The following is a 22063-nucleotide window of genomic DNA, read 5'->3' on the forward strand; positions in this document are numbered from 1 at the left end:
TTGAAATGTTGAGATACCCAGAAATGTGGATTTGGGGTTCATTCAATATTTGGTGAGTGCTCAAGATGTCCACCCCACCCCCTAACACATAAGCCTAAAGATTCCATTATGAAAGAACAATGGTCATTCTTTCAATTAGTTATTGCTTACCTAATATGTATGGAGAATCGTTTTGAGTACTAGGGTTACAATAGTGATAAAGTCTCTGCCTTCATGGAACTTATATGCCAGAGGGAGAGATCATTATTTTCTATACTCATATTGATAAATTCAAAAGAAAAATCAGAATAAAGGAATAGTGATGGAGGAGTGCTATTTTAAAAGATCTTACTTATTTTAGAGAGTGGGAGAGAGAATGCAAGCAGGGGGAAGAGCAAAGGGAGATAATCTCCAGCAGACTCCTTGCTGAGTGCAGAGCCTGATGCAGGGCTTAATCCCACAACCGTGAGATCATTAACTGAGCTGAAAACAAGAACAGGACATTTAACTGACTGAGCCACCCAAGTGTCCCTAGAGGGCTGCTATTTTAGATAGGATCATCAGGGAGGGCCTTTCTGAAGAGGTGGTAAGAGAACAAGCCATGTGAATATCCTGTGCAACACTATCCAATAGAAATATAATACAAGCTGCCTAGGTAATTTTAAATTTTCCAGTAACCACATTTTATTTTTATTTTATTTTTATTTATTTTCCCTCCCTGGCTCTTTCCTCCCTCTCTCTCCCTTACTCTTCCTCTTCCTCACTTCCCCTCCCTCTTCCTAGTAACCAGATTTTAAAAAACTGGTGAAAGTTTTATATTTAACCAATATATCCAAAATATTACCATTTTAATAGGTAATCAACATAGAATACTACTAATGAGACATTTTATATTTTCTTTTGAACTAATCTGAAATCTAGTGCATATTTTACATTTACAGTACATTTCAGTTTGGACACTAAATTGTCATTGGAAATATTTGATTGGTATTTAGCATTATTAAAATTTATGTTTGAGGGGCGCCTGGGTGGCTCAGTGGGTTAAAGCCTCTGCCTTCAGCTCAGGTCATGATCTCAGGATCCTGGGATCGAGCCCCGCATCAGGCTCTCTGCTCAGCGGGGAGCATGCTTCCTCCTCTCTCTCTCTCTCTCTCTCTCTGCCTGCCTCTCTGACTACTTGTAATCTCTATCAAATAAATAAATAAAATCTTTTAAAAAAATTTATGTTTGAGTATGTTCACAATACTCATGTTCCATGCATACTTAAAAGTTTTCCAATAACTGAAACAAGTATTAAATTTTTTCAATAGACTTTACTTTTTAGGGAAGTTTCAGGTTCACAGCTAAATTAAGTAGAAAGTAGAGAATCCCCACATACCCCATTCCTGCATACGCGTGTGTATATGTGCACGCACACACAGCTTCCTGCAGCAGTGTAAAATTATTTGTTAAGATTGATAAACCAACGACTGTACACATTATCAACCAAAGTCAGTTCACATTAAGATTCATATTTGGTATTGTAAATTCTATGTGGGTTTGGACAAATGTATAATGATGTGTATCTACCATTATAGTATGCAGAATAGTTTAACTGTCCTAAAAATCCCATGTGTTCCACTTACTCCTTCCTTACCCCTACCCTGGCAGCTACTGACCTTTTTACTGTCTCTGTAGTTTTATCTTTTTCAGAATATCTCATGATTATAATCATACAGCATATAGCCTTTTCAGATTGGCTTTTTCCACTGAGTAATATGCATTTAAGATTTCTTAAAATATGCATTTATGCATATGCATATTTTAAGTATATGCATATTTAAGCATATGCATATGCATAGATGCATTAAGATTTCCTTTTAGCTGATTACTATTCCATTGTATGGATATATCACAGTTTACCTATTTACCTATTGAAGGACATCTTGGGTGATCCAAGTTTTGGCAGTTATGAATAAAGTTGCTATAGACATTCATGTGTAGGTATTTGTGTGGACATAAGTTCAACTTCTTTGGGGAAATACCAACAAGCAATTCTTTTTATTGTTGTAAAATACACATAAAGTAAAATTTATTATTGTACATTTACATGTAAAATATACAATTCAATGGCATTAAGTACATTGACAATATTATGTAACCCTTGCCATTAACTAGTTCTAGAACTGTTTCATTATCCCAAATGGAAGCTCTCTTAATTATGCAGGTATTAATTTAAAGTTTAAGCTGATTAGGGGCGCCTGGGTGGCTCAGTGGGTTAGGGCCTCTGCCCTCGGCTCGGGTCATGATCCCGGGGTTCTGGGAACAAGCCCCGCATCAGGCTCTCTGCTCAGCAGGGAGCCTGCTTCCCTTCCTCTCTCTCTCTGCCTGCCTCTCTGTCTACTTGTAATCTCTGTCTGTCAATTAAATAAATAAAATAAATAAAATCTTAAAGTTTAAGCTGATTAAAATGAAATAAAATTAAAAATTGATTTCTACAGTCACACTGCCACATTTCAAGTGCTCAGTACCCACACATGGCTTGTGGCTAGGGGCTGTTGAATAGCACAGGTCTAGGGGAAGAGAATTAGAAGCAGAGAAACAATAAATACAAAATCCTTGATACAGGAATATATTTTTTCAAAGAACAGTTAGTTGGACGGTATGATGGGAATCCAAATAGCAAGAGGTAGGGAATATAGTAAGGTAGCCAAGAGTGAGCTAATGAAGGGCTTCATGTGTCATAATAAAGATTTTAGATTTTAAGGGTGATGGAAAATTTATAAAGAGGTTTAAAATGATCAGTTTGGGTATGTGTTATACTGAAGGAGGTTTAAGAACGGAACAGGAAGACTTAGAGTATTTCAGGTCAGAGATGATGGTCCTTGACCTAGGGAGATGGCTGGGGTGATAAGTGTTTGGATTCAAGACATATTTTCAAGGTTTAGTTTATTGCACTTAGAAAGCATGAAATATGAAAAAGAAACTGCATTCTATAAGGTGGAAAATATTAAGAGAGAAGCAGGTTTGAGAGAAAAAAGCTTAGTTTTGACGATGTTATGTTTTACTTGATCATTGCCATCAAGTCATCGGAATATTAAAGCAAAATGGCAGTTCTGATATTTCAATATTTATTATGAGTATTACTTCCTTACTGAGTTGTAGTAAGAGTAATATAATTTATCTCAGAGAGAATTAATATAGGAGTGGATTGTGAAGTACATATGCCTTATATATCAGATAAATGGTAAATATAGCCCATATACTGTGAAATAAGGGTCTCTCTGAAGGATTCTGTTGAATATCCAAGATACTTCTATCACATTGCTTAGTAAACATCGTATTTCATTAATGTTTTCATATAGCAATAGTTACATATAGTTTAGAAAGGATGAATGTCACTAGGTTTTTGCATTAATTTTTTCCCCTATGGCTACCACTTTGCATCTTAATACACTCCAGATTTTTTTTTAAAGTTCATATTTTTAAACCTTTATTTTATTCTAAAATCTTGGACAAGATTTTTACTGAAGCTTAATGACAATACAGATAAGGAGCAACGAAAACACTCTGTTAAGTGTTTCCCATAAATCTCATTTGATCTTCACAACAATCCACTTAGATATTGCAGAAAAGTGTCTAGTAGAGACTATTAGATGTAAATAAAGGTGAAAATCAGAACATAATACAGTTATCCTCTGTGAAAAAATGCTGTTAAAATGTTAAATAAATTGCAAAGGCATTTAGACTTGCTACCAGCAGCCTTACTAAACTTAACATCTAACAATAACAACATTGCCACAGGAGACAGTTGGATATGGTGTAATGAGCAGAAGGAGAGCTTGACTCCTGATTGTGTTTCTTAACTAGTGGATTATTTTTTTGTATAGGCATCTGTTTTTCCTTTTTTCTCCCCTATCCCCACCATCAAAAAATTTCAATGGTTTCAGCTGAAGAGTTGGGGGACTAATATCACCTATTCTACTTATTTCATAGGGTTGTTGGGAAAATCAAATTGCATATAAAAGCATTTTATAAATTGCATAATTAAGTTTTAGGAGAGAACACTGGGAAGTTACTACTACTGGCAACATTTTTTTTTCCAGAAATATTTCCAATTTTTATCTAATTTAAAAATTATTTTGGTAATCAATTGGGTAATTGTTTAGTCTGTATTCTATTGCTTTCCATGATACAGACTGGATAATCAGTAACTGTTGATTTCCAATTAGTTTTTCAGTAACCTATTATTTTGTGGACTAATACCAGTTCTGCACGCTGTTACACCACGGGCTGTCAATCAATGTCTCATTCAGACCATTCTTGTATTAGGAAGATACCGGGTGCAAATGAACTCTGGATCTGCAGTACATAAAGCTTTCAGGAGACAACCCACCTGCTCCACACCTTGAAACAAACAACCAGATTCACAAGGGTTCTCTGCTTACCTTTGTCTCATCTCTCTCCACTATCTTCCCCTCAACTCCTGTATTCCTGGTGCACAGAACTATATCCCTAACGGGTCAATACAATCTCATTTTTGGATTTTTCCATCTGTTTCCATCCGACACCCTTCCTTTGTAACATCAAATCCTCATGTCATCTCATGAAAGCCCTCCCAGAACCCCAGTTGTACGCCTGTCAAAATTCTTGTGGTCATTCTAGCACATTGTATTTAAATTGTTTACATGTCTCTCTCCTTCAATAGACTGTGAACTCTGGGAAGGCAGGGTCCGTGTCTGCCTTGTTGTATCCCCCGCATCTAGTATGGTCCTCATACTGTTTTTTCAATAAATATTTCTTGATTGAATAATGTGAATGGCCCGGAGTTTTAGTAAACAGATGATACTCTTCCAGCCACTACGCTTGGTATTCTGATACTCCACTAGGGCTGGACGCTTGGATTTACACATTTTCACCCGGTGAGGCTGACGGTCTTTAGACCCAGGCATGCAGGTAGGAACCCATTTGTCTGAAGGATCAGACTTCTTGGCAGAACCACCGTCGACATCGTTTGAAGTCGTATGACAGATCCACAGGCGACTGCAATGCTCTCTAGGCAGAGAGCTGGAAAGAGGACCTTAAAGGGCCACTGGGATCCCTGGAAAGATGGAAGGATTCATCTCACCACGGCCTCGGGCAGCGCTCTCTGCACACTACCTTCTCCTGCGCGCCAAGGCGTTAGTCCCACCCCGTCCCACTTGGCCCCACCCACCTAGCGCGCCTGAGTTACTAAACCCTAGCCGCCAGGGTGAGCGACGCGTTCCTAAGCCCCGCCTCCGGGGCGAGGGCGCGCTCCCCCTCCCACCTGCCTAAGCAGTTCCGTTAGCCGCGGGAGGAAAAACCGTCCTTCGGATCCCCGCCTCTTCACTCCCAACGCTTTACTCCCTACTCCCCCTGCAATCACTACACAACCAGCTACGGAGGCCCCTAAAGTACAAATAACCCCCAGGCCCTGGCGTATCCTGATTGGTTTTGTCCTTGTTCCTCCATTCGGTCCCAAGGGCCTGCGTTCAATTTTTGTCGGGAATCTGGCTTGTGAGCGTCTTCTGGCGGCAGGAACTCCAACGCTCTTTACGGAAGTAAAAGTTGTTTGTTTTTTGTTGTGGTTTTTTTTGTTGTTGTTGTTTTTTTTTTTTTGCCTCTGAGGCCTCCCGCATTCCTTCCCTCCCACCACGCGGAATTGTGGCGGGAGGGGGAGGAGGAAGTCAAGGCGCCTGCGCGGAGAGGCCGCTTTCCATCCGGGTCTCTGTCCGTGCGGTGCAGCAGGTCGGTAGGCGGGAAATGGCGACTGGCTGAAGGAGCTGGTTCTGTTGCTGCTGCGGGCTAAGCGGGAAAGACACCACACATTGCGCAGTCGGGACCATCGCCGGAGCCTGAGGACACTTCTCTGTCGTCACAGTTAGGTAATCCCCCTCGTCCAGACACTGCCGTTGCTTCCAACCTTAGTCCTCCTCCTCTTCCAGGGCCGTCTGCCGGGGTCTCCTCCCCTTCTTAACCCGGTTCTCCAGCGGCTCCGGTGCCTTGGTAGGCATGCACTATTGGCGCCTTGTAAGTGCGCCTTGTGGAGCCGCTCTTCTCTGGACTTTCCCCTGGGAACAGAAAGGGAGCTCACTTCCCGCCAGCTTCAGCTCCCAGGCTGCGGCCTGTGTTGTGATTTCTGGGGTTAGATTTCACTTTGCTACCCACCCCCACCCCGATCTCACGTTCCTAGTCCCAAACCCTGTGGTCCCTCCCGGTAATTGGGTTAGATCAGCTTTTCTAACCTTGGCCCACCTAATGTTTTTGATATTTCATTCTTTCTAGTAGGGCGCTTTTAGGGGGGCGTTGCTCTTTCTCAGTTTTTATAAACATCTTTTAAGGATCTGGAATTAGAAATTTCATCAAGTTCTATTATCTTCTGTACTGATAAAATGTTGAGTTGACATTGTTACTTTCTCGAATCGAGAGTGGTAATAAAGGACAGCCCATGTGGAAGGCCTGTGGTTTCTGTAGTGGTCAATTAAGGGTGAATGTTATCGGCCGTAGTATTCGACGCTTTCTTTGGGTGTTAAGTGACAATGTGGATGTTTACTTTTTCATTCTTGACTAGAATTCTGTGGTAAATAATTGCATAAGTAAATCGTGTTTATTTACTTCTCACCCTAGTGGTGGCTGGATGTGTGAATGATGTTAAGCACTTTAGAGTACCTTAGGGAAGCCTAAAGAGATACTGCTCGTAAACTGCGCTAAGATCCTGAAATGAAATGTACTTAGTAAATGTTCCTCCAAGGCAAGGATTTATTTTTCTAGTGCTAATAAAGCGGTACCATGATTACTGCCCAATATGGGTATACAAATTAGTGGCTTAAATGATAGATTTATCTTAGTAGTTTTCAGATTGTAGATTTCTTTATATACAGTTTCCCCATTCTTTGCCAAGTTTTTAATTTTCGTTTGTTGTCCAAATGTAATCCTTATAAAAGCAAGGAAACTGCTAGTTAAAGCTAGTTTTATACCCCCCCCCTTTTTTTAACCTTGCAGACCAGTTGTCCTAAAGAGAAGAAATGTGGAGGCTGTTGGTGTTTTCAGAATTTGTTTTCCATCTTGCTGAATTTGGGGCATTGATAGTTTTTTTTTTCCCCCTTTAACTAGTCAAATTAAATTTTTAAAAATATGGTTCATGTTACACATCAGTCGACGTTTATAACTCAAAGGTTTTCAGTTCTCTAGGTTCAGTTTAGAAGACTTCACTAATGTTAGCATACTGGGGTTAAATTTCAGTGATAAACAAGAGCATGCCAACTTCATTATAGTTGTCATTTGGTAGATTCCCCCCCAAGGTCATAAAGAAAGTCAAGGCAAAAGTAGCTCTTAGGTGAAGCAGTCTTTTAGGATTGACTTGAACCTCATATTTGTCTTCTAAGACCAAAAGAATAGGGGATGGGAAGTGAAGGTGAGGGCGTATTGAATACTTGCTGAGCCTATTTGTTTAAAGAACAGGGCCAAATATGTGACTTAAAGTAATGTAAATTATTGGACGGGTGTAGGTTTTATCTCTATTTTAATGACCTTTTTGGGTAGTTTATAAAGCACCGTTTTAAGTAAAATTTGATTTATAGATAGCTGAGTTAAGGAAATAGATTTTGTAATTGTAAATAGATAGTAAATCTATTAAATAGATTAAATAGATTGTAAATTGTAAATAGATTTTGTCTTCAAGAATTCTCCCAAATTGTTATAATTCTGCATTCCTTCAGTACCTGTGCTCTTTTCATACTCTTCTCAGTATGGGTTGAAAGGTTGTAAGAGCTCTAAGTGGTGTAGTCCTTAATCTCTGTGGACTTGTAGCTGTATAGAAATTCCAAATAGGATTGTATAGAAAAATAGGATTGGTATGTTTTATAATATTCTACATAATGTCTCCAGCATTTCATTTGAGCTAGTAATGGTATTCTTTTTCCACTGTTAAGAAATTAAGAATTGGGGAAATTTTTTTTCTCCCAAATTTATTTAACTATTCTCATGTTTGAGATTTCTGGTCTAGAGGTTTCTTCACAAGATTATTGCAGAACAAAATCCATACAGTTCTGGTTTTAAAAAAATAACTTGGACCTGTTGTTCAGAAAGATGTACTAAGCTCTAGACTTGTAACTATAGAATTAATTGCAGATTGAATGGAATGGTATTAAATTATCTCGGTCATAGGAGACTGTACTTTGGATTAATGCAATAAAGAATAAAGTGGTTTGTTAGAATTTGAAGTAAACAGTCTGTAATTATATTTGAAACTTACCAAGCTGTTGTGAAAAGCATAAAGCAAAAAGACACTAAGTCATAAATATCAAATGTTCTGAGAAGGTCTCATATATGGTATGCTAAAGTAATTATTCTGGGTAGGTTAAAAAGTTATCTGACCATTTTAGGGGCACCTGCTTGACCCAGTTGATAGAGCATGCAACTCTTGATCTTGAGGTTGTGAGTTCAAGCTCCACATTAGAGGTATATAGAGATTACTTAAAATTTTTTAAAAATTTAAAAAAATTACCTGACTACTTTAACTGGATTAAATACAAAGGGTCATTTGCTCTGCTTTGAAAATGAGAAGATTTAACAGATATAGGACTTATGATAAAACCATACTGTTGTAGTTTTAGTTTTCACTTATTTGACATTTCCCATGAGGTATATATCTAAGCCAGACGTATATTCAGTACTGGTTGTATAGGACTACATTAATTTTTAGTTTAAACTGTGTTAAATTGTAACTGGATCTACATTACAGAGAGGTAGATTATGTGGTGGACTGTAGTATGAGAATTGCCAATGCCAAACTTTGTGTCCTGTGTGTTATGGAATTCTTTTTAAAAGGATCTGTTTAAAATCATAAATTCTCTGGAAGAGAAACTTTAAGCTATTATCTTTTATTGGCAATATTATCCCATATTAGTTCATCAAATAAACTTGCTGATACCACAAACAGGTGAGCGTTCAGAGGCAGTGGCATGTAGAAGTAACCTTTTAGGTACTCACTGATCAGGAGAGGTGTGGCATATAGGAACACTGTACAGCAGAGAAAGGCATGGTGGGGGTTAAGTTGTAGTGAGAAGCTTGGGTTTCTTGGGGTCCTTTAGCGGTCTTGTGAATCTGACAGTAATGAGGGGTGAGACTAAGTGTGGTCTAAAGAAGAATGGTAGAACCGTAAAGACAAATAGGCTTGTAGGTTTGGCCAGCCCTTTTGTTTGTTACCTTCATCTGCAGGTCCCCCAGTTAGTATGGTATTTTTAGAAGAGTGAAGGGAAACTCTGGTATGCCACTAAAAAAAATAGTGTTGTAAAATTTTTACAAAATGAGTCTTTTAACTTTATCATAAGGTTACTATAGGCCATTTGAATATATTTTGGATCCCTTATTTTATGGTATTCATAAACTCTCCTGTATTAATTTAGGGAGATTGTAGGAAAGGAAGTATGTCTAGATTAAACATGAATCATCAGCAGTACTTTTACTTGAGGTTCTAGCAATCAGGTTTTTGTAATAGCTGTAATAATTTTAGTACAAGGAAATGTGTTTACTACTTTAAAGAAACATAAAACTGTGCTATTAGAAGGCTCTTAAATACTTCAGAAATAATTGAGATTAATATTTAGTAATAGTTGCTTATATAGTGTAGGAAGAATTTTTTTTCTTTGGACTAAGTACTTCCATATCAAGAAATTCTTCTGGGGCGGGGAGCTCCTGAGTGACTCAGTTGGTTAAGGGTCTTTCTGCCTTTGAAGCAGGTCCTGATCCCAGGGTCCTTGCTCCTTGCTCAGCAGGGAGTCTGTTTCTCCCTTTGCCCCTCCCTCTGCTCATGCATCGAGCTCTCTCTCTCTCTCTCCAATAAATAAAATCTTTAAAACAAATTTTTTGGGAAGTAAAAAAGCAGAGCTGTGGCTAAAAGTAAATAAAGGGAAGATTAAGACCCTGTTAGCAGCATAACCTGATATTTTAAGTTTCTCATGTCGCCCAGTTTAAGTAATCTTTAAGTAGGAATTTAAAAGTATGCCTTATTTTTTTTTAAAGATTTTATTTATTTATTTGAGAGAGCATGCGTGAGCAGGGTATGGGGGAGGGCAGGAGGAGAGGGAGAAGCAGATGGGGGCTCAGTCCCTGGACCCTGGGTTCATTACCTGAGCTGAAGGTAGACACTTAACCAACTGAGCCACCCAGGTGCCCTGAGTATATTACTTGTTAAAAATATCCAGAACATGTAAGTATCTTTTTAGTTGAGAAAAAAACTATGATTATTTATTTTAGTAATAATTGCTTTCTTCCTGGTATTCCCCAAATATGTATGATTAACCTCTCACTGATACTACAAGTGCCTGCTTTAGTGTATTTTGTTAAATAAAATAATTATACAATCCTTTAATTTTCTGAGATACTGATAAAAATTATTTGAAAAATATTTACAATCACATTTCAAATAATTATGCACGTTTTCCTTATTGGGAAATAAGGAAATATACATTTTTATTTGTTTAGTCACAGCAAACAAAAGGTATTTCTGTTAGAGAATTACGATTATACCTTGCCATTGACTAGTTATTTATTTATTTACTTTTAAAGATTTTTATTTTTAAGTAATCTGTGTCCCCAATGTGGGACTCGAACTCATGACCCCAAGATCAAGAGTTCCATGCTCTGCCGACCCAGCCGGATGCCCCTATTAGTGATTTAAATAGAAATTCACTCTGGGTGCCTGGGTAGCTTCTATTCACATAGAATATGTGACTCTTGATCTTGGGGTTGTGAGTTCAAGTCCCATGTTGGGGGTAGAGTTTACTTTAAAAAAAAAGTTCACCCTTCATAGAGCTTGTCTTTAGTTTCTTTCCATCAAATTGACTAGTTTTTATGTGGTAGGTAGTATAAGAATAGTAGGGATTATTTCAGATACTATAAGTGTATTTTGGGCAAAGGCCTTGGTGTTTTTACTACATAATTTTAAAGATTTTTAGTTATTTTCCTTTTTGTCAACATCTCATTGGTTCTTTATAAATTAATGTTTTCTGCAGGTTTCAGATTTCTACTGGCCTGAGAGTAGGTTTGATATAAAATTAATTTTATTTTTTTTAAGTTAATTTTCTTTAAATAGAAGTTTTAATCAGAGAGTATAAATAAGTAGCTATATTTTTCCTCTTTCCCAGTTTTGGTGAGAACTACTTAAATAAAAAGCACTCTTTGGAAAATACTGCTAAAATTAAATTCACTTTTTTTATTTTCCAATTTTCCTTGTTAATGTATCTAATAAGTATATTATAATGTAGATTTATACAGGTGACCCAGCAAATTAAAAAGCAAAAATGTTGGAATATATAAGTGTTCTCCAAAGGAAGTAATATGGTGAAAAATGATAGAATAGAGTGACAAAATTCATATGTGCTTTTTGAGGAAAAATAAAAGTTTCTCATGAATATTATGGTCAATTATTAAGAATTCAGAAATTAAAAAAAAAGAATTCAGAAATTATATTTTTGCTAACACATTATGTTATAAAGTATAATTTAGGGAATTTCTTTCAAAACCATGTAGTTGAATGCCCTTTTTACAAGATGTTTAAAGTGTATTTATTGAAGGTAGTTAAAATTGAAACAATCTCCAGATTACTGTTCTGTTAAAGATTAGGTTAAAGAAATAAAAAATGTTCTCAGCAGGACATAACTACCTCATGCTCTCCATAACATACATTGATTTTGCCCCAAGGGTATTTCTTCTGGGGATATACTAGGTTTTAAGTTGGGGTACTGTTAGTAGTATTTTAAAACATATACCTGAAAAACTGTGCCTTGATATTTTCAGTGATTAACAAACTGAATAATGCTCTCTATTCTCATAGAGTCTTTTAATCATCACTAATTTAACAGTCCACATATTTTGTTTCTCCAGAGAAAAATAATTGATCATGGATTCAGAAAAAGCATTCTTTGTTGTTATTGTTCATCAAAGAAAACTTTGAGAGGAAAAAAACAATTTCATTAACGTAACTCAGCAGCTCTTTTATTTTTTGTATTTTCTCTGTATTTTGAGAAATGCTTTTGACTATAAGTTTATTAATTTTTGTAGTTTCTGAGGAATCCTGTAATGTTAGCTAATAGAAAAAGACCAAGTCAGGGGTGCCTTGTGTGGCTCAGTCGTTAAATGTCTGCCTTTGGCTCAGGTCCTGATCCCAGGACCCTGGGATCCATTCCTGAATCAGGCTCCCTGCTCAGCGGGAAGCCTGCTTCTCCCACTCCCCCTGCTTATGTTCCCTTTCTCGCTGTCTCTCTCTCTCTGTCACATATATAAATTAAAAATTAAAAAGACCAAGTCAGGGGCGCCTGGGTGGCTTAGTGGGTTAAAGCCTCTGCCTTCGGCTCAGGTCGTGATCCCAGAGTCCTGGGATCAAGCCCCACATGGGGCTCTGTGCTCAGCAGGGAGCCTGCTTCCCCCCGCCCCCCCCTCTGCCTGCTTGTGATCTCTGCCTGTAAAATAAATAAATAAAATCTTAAAAAAAAAAAAAAGACCAAGTCATGTATAAAAAATAGTAATAACTCCAAAGACCACCTATCTTTATCACACACTTTTTTAGAGAAGGATTTAAAGAAAACTCTCCTTGTATTAGAATTGATGCTTATATAATACCCTCTAGTTAACTCCTTCTGCTCTAGTTGACTTTTGACTTTTATTAGGTGATAAGTGTGAGAGACAGAGAAATCTCTTCCTTCTCTGAAGTCTTTTAATGAAAGCTTAGGGAAGTAGTGGAGATTAAAGAGGACAGTTGTAATACCTGAAGCTGTTGATTTCAGCTTAGTCAGGCTAGAAATATAGACCTTGAAAACCGATGCTGACACTTAGAAAGTGTTATTTGGTATCAATGAAGGTAGTGAGTGATTTTAAGCTTTTTCTTTCATAATATAATTTTTAATATAAATTTAGTAGTGATACCGTTTGTAATAGTATAAATTTAACAAACCCATAGAACTCTAGAGCTAATGGAGACCAAAGGGGTCATCTAGTCCAGTAAAGTCTTTGTTTTATTAATGATGAACTATTTTGAAGTTTTTTTTAACATGTAGTAAATGTTTGTCTTAATTAGGGTGCTGTGGGATGGATTGTATGTAATACAAGGATGAAAATAGCTCAGATGAATTAATGACTCATTTCCCATTTTGGCAGCCCTTTTTTTTTTTTAATTTACATGTGGTGAAATGCACAGATCTGATGTCGGGTAACAATTTCTGCTGTTGAGGAAATGAAATGCTAGAATGATTGTATGACTTGATCATTGCCTGATCAGTGTCACAGCTAACTAATGATAGATTTGGGACTGGTACCTCCCTGTTACCCCTTCAGTATCTCCCTCAGGAGGCTATTCCATAACCTTGCATGCATTTATTCTTTATATAGTTGATATATTATTTATATTTACCTAAATTTTATGGGAAAACCCAGACTTTTCCTTTGAAGTTTGATTTCTGATGTTTTTAGTTTTCTTTATATTTATTACCTACTTTTATTTCCCTCTTCTCTGCTTTATTCAGCAAATACTTGTTTAAAGGATGTACATCCGTTTAGTACTAGCTGATTTGTTAGGAATCCTTTATATATGCAGTGTGCTCTTTTGTTGTTTTGATAGAAATTTGTGAACTCAAGACCTCAGTAGCAAATTATTGAGTTTATGCTTGTAACATTATTATAATCTTAACACAAGATAATTTGTAACTGTAATTGTTTGCTTCATATATTGCTTGGAATCAGATTTTGTGAAGAGGAAGGAAATCTTATGAGGAAGGAACATTTTTAGTTTTATTTATAAGCCTCTTTTTGTGAGCAGGAATTGATTGCTGCAGTGAGGATTGTTTATGTTTTAGTGACATAGTTTTTTCCCCCCATTCTCTCGTCTGTGAGGAAAATGAGAAAAATTATGGTTGAGCTCAACAGAGATTGAGTTTTCTTTTGTACTAGGTTCCTGGAATTACAGATAAGATTTTTGCCTTCAAGACTCTTGCAGTCTAGTGGAGCTAAAGATATTTGGATTATTTCAGTAGGATTTGTGGAGAGCTTAAGTAGAGATAATCATAGGTTTACCTTAGGCTTAGGGATGTGGAGGTGTTTACTTACCAGGGTGCATGTTACTAGAGCTGAGCTTTCAGTGAGGAAGATAAGAATTAGTTTAGTTGGAAGAATGTTTGAGGTAGAGAAAAGCAGAAGCAGGATACAGCACATTGTGGACAGGAAACTAATCATTGGGGCACATAGAGTGGGGCAGCAAATAGCAATGAAAAAACACTTGGGGGAGGTGTGTTGTATAGGGTTTTACATATAATACTGGGGTTTAATCTTTATTTTGAAGGTAGTTAATGAGAAGGAACAGGCAGATTTGTGGAGTGTGGAGGATGGATTTAAAGGGGGACAAGACTAAGAAATGTTTCAGAGATTAAATAATAAGGATGTGGTGATTGACATAGGAGACAAGAGAGAGGAGGAATGGGTGGGATGTTTAGGATGATTTCTGGTTTGGTTGATTAGGTAGATGGTAGAAGCATTACTTGTGATCAAGAATATAGGAGGTGCTCCTGGCTGGCTCAGTTCTGCAGAGCATGTGGCTTTTGATCTCGGAGTCAAGAGTTTGAGTCCCACATTGGGTGTAGAAATTGCTTAAATAAACTTAAAAAAAAAAAAAAGGAATATAGTAGAAAATATATAGTAGGAAGGTTTGGGTTGGATGTGGGGGTTGGGTGGGAAAGTGAGTTCAGTTTTGGGTAAGTTGAATTTGAGGTGCCACGTGCTGAGTGTGTTGAGAAGTGTTGAGAAGGCTGCTGGATGTGAGTCTGAAATATAAAGGGGATAGAGAAACTAGCAGAATTAATTTTGTAATTGATAGTGGACATTTGGAATAGGCTTTCTCTGCCCCCACCCACTTTCCCAAACCTTTTAGCTGGCCTGCAGGTAAATAGAAAGCAAACTTCATTGCCTAGTTTTAGATTGTTGAGCAATCAGCTTTTTCTGTTTCTGTAATGAGATCTGGTTTAAATGTTGAAAAAAGTGGAAATGTTTTACATTATATACTCCCTCATTCCCCACCCCAAAGTCATGAGTTCTTAGGCTTAACATGTCATTGCCCCCATTGCTATGTTTGTTTTATGATGTAATCTACTTAAATTGTACCATTTTCATTTGTTAGTAGTGGATTTATTTCCCTAGTTTAGTCATTTCCCAATCTTTACTTGTTTTATTCTGTATTACTTATAATAGAAAAGAACATATTTAGTGGAACTCCACAGAAGACCTAGAGGATATATTAAATTCTAACATAAATAAAATTACTGGGATGAAGCAATATGTGCATGTTCAGAACTCTTTCCTTTATATTTTAAGTTTAAATAATATTACTAGGTTATAGCAGGTGTAGTATTGGCAGTTTCTTATTGGTATTTGGCCCAATTAATATGTATCATTTAATTTTGTTATTAGGATGATGCTGACCTCATAAAATGAATTGAGAAGTGTTCCCTTCCTTTTTCTAAAAGAGTTTGTGTCAATTCGGTGTTTTGTTTTTGTTTTAAATGTTTGGTAGGACTCTCCAGTGAAGTTATCTGCACCCCTGTTTTGGACATTTTTCCTATAATTTCAATTTTTTAAAATAGATATAGGACTGTTCAGGTTGCCTATTCTTTTTTTTTTTTTTTTAAGATTTTATTTATTTATTTGACAGAGAGATCACCAGTAGGCAGAGAGAGAGATAAACAGGCTCCCCGCTGTGCAGAGAGCCTGATGCGGGGCCGGATCCCAGGACCCCGAGATCACCACCTGATCGATGGCAGAGGCTTAACCCACTGAGCCACCCAGGTGCCCCTAGGTTACCTATTCTCCTGTGAGTTTTTTTTTTTTTTTTTTTTTTACGAATTTATTTATTTGACAGAGAGAGATCATAAGTAGGCAGAGAGGCGAGCAGAGAGAGAGAGGGAAGCAGGCTCCCTGCTGAGCAGAGAGCCTGACGTGGGGCTCGATCCCAGAACCCTGAGATCATGACCTGAGCTGAAGGCAGAGGCTTAAACCACTGAGCCACCCAGGTGCCCCTCTCCTGTGAGTTTTGTTGGTTCATGTTTTTTGAAGAATTTGACCATTTCTTCTAAATTGTTGAATATATGGGCATAAAGTTCTTTGTAATATTCCTTTATTGTTCCTGTAACGTCTGTGGGATGTGTAGTGATTTTCACCTTTCCATCCCTGATATTTGTAATTTGTGTCTTATTTTTCCCCTCAGTCTTGCTAGAGGTTTATCAGTTTACTGATCTTTTCTAAAAATTAACTTTTGGTTTCATTGACTTCTGTTTTTGTCCTCAGTGATTTTTGGTTCTGTTGAATGCTTTGTCTCTTGACAGTGGGTTATATATTTCTTCTTTGTGTGTCTTGCAGTATTTTATCAAATGTTCGGTATCATGAATAGGACAGTAGAGACCGGGCTTCTTAGTGTAGGGGGTCTGGATTAGTTGAGTTTTGGTTTTGTTGTTGGCAAAAATTTTTTCTTTGCAAAGAATATTTTAAGTGCACCATTGATTTCAAACCTCTCTAGTGGTACTTTGTCCATTAGCTAGAAATTGAGTTATGAAAAAGTGTTTCTTAGTTTACCTGATTGACTCAGTTTTTGGCTTTCCTTGTGCATTTGTCCCTCTATGTGGACTGTAGATGTTCTTGATTATTTCCAGTGGGAGATTACTGTATGTTAATCTGTGCTCGCTCACCTGGTGGTGGAATCAGGAATATGTCTGTTGTCCTGGTCCAGTCTCAACGTAGGTAGGCCCTATGTATCTGGACGTCAGGGATGGGGCTCTGTCAGTGATTGCTGCTCTGTGCTAAATTAGGCCTTGCATTTTTTCAGGTCTAATTTAGAAAAGTGTTTCCCAAGCCTTGCTTAGTGGTAGGAGATCTCTGAAGGCAGTGATACTAAGATTCTGGGCCCAAAACTGTTTCCTGCCCCCTCCCACAGTGGTCGAGGGGTTTTTCTTTGACTCTACCCTTATCCTTAATAATGTCTTCACTTATGCCCTGAACGTCGCTGGACTTGATGCTCTTCCCCCAGCTTTAAAATTTTCTTTCCTTAGGGGAGAAGGATCCAGTTAGGGCTTTGATATTTTTCCCCTGGTAGAAGCTGCTCTTCTCTTAAGCCCCGCTCCACAGAAGATTCTTTCTAATCATATGTTCCCATATATTGTGAGTACCTGGTGTGGAGGTCTGTGGCAAAGATACTGCAAATATAGAGCCCTGTTGTGTCTAGGGCTCCCAGGAGTACTACATTCTATGCCAGCCCACTTTGCCTTAAGGAGTTTATTAACAAATTTAGATGAATTATTTTTACCTGCTTTTTTGGCCCCGCTGTCTTTTCCCATGCTCTGCTGTAGGTGAGCCAGCGCTTACATCCTGTCTTTCCTAGGAGGGAGTTGTCTTTTCTTGAATATTTATTTGGTTGTCCTGTGACCTTAGCTCTCTGATGGGTTCAAGAAAAGTTTGATTTTGTAGTTTACCCAGTTTTTCCTCACAACTTTCTGTTGTGTAGGCAGAACCCAATTAATGTATAAAAATGGGTCTTTAGGCAAAACTCCATAATTAGAGGAGCTTTCCTGTCTGTCCTATGAATTCTTTGTTCTCAGGTTGCTTGGGATAAACTCCCTCTGCCTTTTCCATAGTTTAGTCCCTGTTGGGGCCCAATATTTCGGGGTCTGGTGCTGCAGGGTCCGCCTGATGATAGAACACTGTGATCATTGCTCTGACAGCCAGTGAGGGCAGAAGGGTGAGGTGCCGGATGGAACATGCAGAGGGAAGACCAAATTTTTTCCTCTTCCCTAAATATTGCGGTTACCCCCAAACTACCTTATGGTTAGCCCTTCCTTTACAATTTTTTTTATCTTTCCCTCAAACCTTTCTCCCAATTGTGCTTATCCTTCCATTCCATTTCCTGTTATGAAAGGCCCAGAAAAACCAGGTAATATTAAAATTTTTTATCCCAAATTTAGATGAACTTTTTTGGTACTTTGTATATCTGACAACCCCACCGTTTTTTGGTCTACGGGTTATTTTGTCAGTTCTTAAAAGTAGTAAATATATAAACAGCAGAGTATGGGGGCAGATTTTACTTGTCCCCTTTTCTGTACTTTCCTTACCCCTTTTCTGTATTTCTGTTCTTCCCCGTGTAGTTTGTTGAAAAGTTAAAAAATAAGGGATTTCGTTTTCCTATTCCAGAGTCCCCCCATCTCTCACTCTCTTGGAAACCTTTACCTTACATTTTCATGGTGGCTCAGAGAAAGGGATTAGATGGAGACCTATAGGGTTTTACCCTCCCCCCCCCCTTATAGTTGTGGTAAAATATAGAAAACATAAAATTCACTTTTGAAACCTTTTTTTTTTTTTTAAGATTTTATTTATTTGACAGGCAGAGAGAGAGGGGGAAGCAGGCTCCCCGCCGACCAAAGAGCCCGATGTGGTACTCGATCCTAGGACCCTGGGATCATGACCTGAGCTGAAGGCAGAGGCCTAACCCATTGAGCCACCCAGGCGCCCTTAAGCCATTTTTAAATGTACAGTTCAGTGGTACTAAGTACATTCATCTTGTGCAGCCATTACCACTATTTATCCATCTCCAGAACTTTTTCTTCTTCCTAACATGAAACTCCATATCTGTTAAATAAGAGCCCTCTTTCCCTTCCTTCCTCCAGGCTCTGGCAACCACTATTCTACTTTTATCTCTATTGAATTTGAGTAGGTATCTCATGTAAGTGAAATCATATATTATTTGTCCTTTTGTGACTGATTTATTTTCCTTAGCATAATGTTAACAAGTTTCATCTATGTTGTAGCATATTGCAGAATTTACTTCCTCTTTGGGGCTGAATAATATTCCATTGTATATTCATATTGCATTTTACCTGCTTACCTGTTTTTTTGTTTTTTTTTTTAAGATTTTATTTATTTATTTGACAGAGAGCACAAGCAGGGGGAGCAGGAGAGGGAGAAGCACGCTCCCCACCTAGCAGGGAGCTGAATATGGGACTCCATCCCAGGACCCCGTGATCATGACCCGAACTGAAAGCAGATGCTCAACTGACTGAGCCACCCAGGCACCCCTCCACTTCTCTGTTGATAGACACTTTTGCTTCCACTTTTTGGCTATTGTGAATAATGCTGCTGGTAATATGGCTATACAAATGTCTGTTTGCTTTCAATTCTTTATAGAGTATATATCTAGAAGTAGAATTGCTAGATCATATGGTAATTCTATTTTAAATTTTTTGAGGAACTGCTGTAGTATTTTCCACAGTGACTGAACCATTTTGCATTCTTATCAGTTCACAAGAGTTCCAATCTCTCCACATCCTTGTTGACACCTCTTATTTTCTGGTTTTTTATTATAGCCATCCTAGTGGGTGTGAAGAGGTATCTCATTGTGGTTTTTGGTTTGCATTTCCCTCATGATTACTGATGTTGCATTTTTTTATGTGCTTATTTATATATCTTCTTTGGAGAAATATCTGTTCAAGTCTTTTACCCTTTTTTTTTTTTTTTAAGATTTTATTTATTTATTTGACAGATGGAGATCACAATTAGGCAGAGAAGCAAGCAGAGAGAGAGGAGGAAGTAGGCTCCCTGCCGAGCAGAGAGCCTGATGCGGGGCTCGATCCCAGGGCCCTGGGATCATGACCTGAGCTGAAGGCAGAGGCTTTAACCCACTGAGCCACCCAGGCGCCCCTCTTTTACCCATTTTTGGACTGGGTTGTTTATTTGTTGTTGTTGTTGCTGTAGAAGTTTTTCAGATATATTCAGATATATAATATTCAGATATTAAGCCATTACGAGATACATGATTTGCATATATTTTCTCTCATTCCATAGGTTGCCTTTTCACTGTTGATAGTATCCTTTGATACACAAAAGTTAACTTTGATGTAGTTCAGTTATCTTTTTTTTCTTTTGTTGCCTGTACTTTGGTGTTACAGCCAAGAAAATCTTTGCCAAATTCAGTGTCATGAGCTTGTCCTCTTTTTCTTCTAAGACATCTATAGTTTTAACTCTTAAGGTCTTTGATCCATTTTGAGTTAATTTTTGTATATAATGTAAGGTAAGAATCTAGTTTCATTTTTTATTTGGATGCTCAGTTTCCCTGGCACTAGAGATGGATAATTTTACTATCAATAGGCTTGGTGTAGAAATATGGAAGGAATATAGTTTTCCACACTGTTGGTGTAATTGTTTAGGTTCAAAATTTTTTTTCAAGATTTATTTTTAGAGAGAGGAAGGGAAGGGTAGATGGGGTGGGGGTAGAGAAAGAGAGAGGGAGAGAGAATCTCAAGTAGACTTCCCAATGAGAACAGAGCCGGATTTGGGGCCGATCTCAGGACCTTGAGCCAAAACCAAGAATCAGACACTTGACAAACTGAGCCACCAAGACACCCCTAGGTTTTTCTTTTCAGTTACACTGTGGGTAAAAATATGCCATAGGACCTACCCTGGAACTGTAATCCCCATTTGTAACACTATTTCTATGAGAAATTTTATTTTGAGCTTCCAACTGCCAATTTGTAAACACAGCTGTTTGTAAGTTAACCCTATTTTAAGGCTTTGTATAGACAGGGGTTCAGCAGGAAAATCACTTATGAATGACTATGTATTTAGAAAAGAGCAGAGGGAAAAACAAACTTAAGAGGCTAATGGGAAATTAGAATCATTAAAATTTTTTAGTTTCTTGGTGGTAAATAAACCATTGTACCTTATTTTTATTGAAATTGCATGGAAATTGTTACTTAAAACACTTCTGCCATTTTTTCCACCTTATTTCCACTTTATGTTGTTGAAAGATTAAAAGTGAAATACTGTATTAGAAAGCACTTAAGACAGTGCCTTACACCTAGTAATTAATAAAGGACAGCTGTTTGTTAATGTATTTAACTTTTTCCATGTTCAGGTAAATGTAGGTACTTTATTTTTGAAAAGGATAAGTTAAGGGTTGGTTTTCTGGAGTGGACAGGAGACTTACTAGAAAACCAACACAATACTTTTTACAGTGCTTTGGTAGTGTGGTTGTTTGGATTATGTTTCAATATTTAGGTAAGCATGGGCATTTGAGCCTTTACTTTAGGATTTTAGTAATTTGCAAGAAATGCCAAGAGATTAAATTAGCAAATATTTATTGAGATATTTGAATATATAAGTGCTTTTGAAGTATTAAATATGGTTCCATTATTTTGAGGAGTTGGGGCAAATAATGCAAATATCTTCCTCTAAATTAAGCCATAATTGGCAAATAAAAAAGTTATATAAAATTTTTTTTAAGTACTAAAATGAAAAGAAGTTTCAAGCTTTGGACTTATAACAAAGAAAGTTATGCTTAGCCAATTGCTAGAGTTAAATTCTTTTTAAAAATTCTTCTTTATTTTGTTTATTTGTTTTCTAAGTAGGTTGTGGGCCCAGTGTAGAGCACAAGTGCAGGATTGAATTCATGACCCTGAAATCAAGACCTGATGTGAGGCTCCTTCAGGGAGCCTGATGTGGGACTCAAACCAGGGACTCCAGGATCATGACCTGAGCCAAAGGCAGTTGCTTAACCAGCTGAGCCACCCAAGCACCCGAGTATATTGTGGGTTTTATTCAGTTCACTTTAAAAGTTTTTTTGGTTAGAACTCATTTAACATTTTAAAATACTTGTATTGGGAAGTAGTGAACTTCATGTCTCCTTAAGTATTCAAGCACATTCTAGGTTATCTTTAGACAGGAAGAATACCTGAAAGATTACTGCTTTGGTTGGGGAAATTGAACTAAAGTCTTTTTCAACTTTCGTGTTTTGATCCTTAGAGGAAAAAATGAGGAAAGGGCATACATAGGCATTTAACAAAATGGGAACTAAAGGCAGCCTATACATATAATTAAAACATTTAATTTAACCAGTCATTATGACAATTTAATGTCATTTTTTACTTTCACTTAGCAAACATTTTAAAAATTAAAAAATTCTGATGTGCAAGATTCAGTGTGTGGATAGGTGGGGCCCTCTTTGGTCTCCGTTGTGCATGTGTACTGCCTTAGCCAGAAATGTGATTGTCCCAACACCCCTGCA

At 37.5% G+C, this 22063-nt stretch overlaps 1 protein-coding gene across 1 annotated transcript in view; it reads left to right on the forward strand.

Moving 5' to 3' along the window:
- Nucleotides 1-5650: 5650 nt before the first annotated feature.
- The window catches only part of LOC111158971 (CTD small phosphatase like 2), a 77221-nt gene continuing 60808 nt past the window's right edge, over nucleotides 5651-22063 (forward strand). Inside the window, exon 1 of the mRNA XM_022521319.1 lies at nucleotides 5651-5864. The gene's annotated coding sequence lies outside the window, so the exon portion shown is untranslated. The remainder of the gene's footprint in view (nucleotides 5865-22063) is intronic.

This window comes from Enhydra lutris, unplaced genomic scaffold (assembly GCF_002288905.1).
Source record: "Enhydra lutris kenyoni isolate GAN:26980312 unplaced genomic scaffold, ASM228890v2 scaffoldscaffold4, whole genome shotgun sequence".
Taxonomy (NCBI): Eukaryota; Metazoa; Chordata; class Mammalia; order Carnivora; family Mustelidae; genus Enhydra; species Enhydra lutris.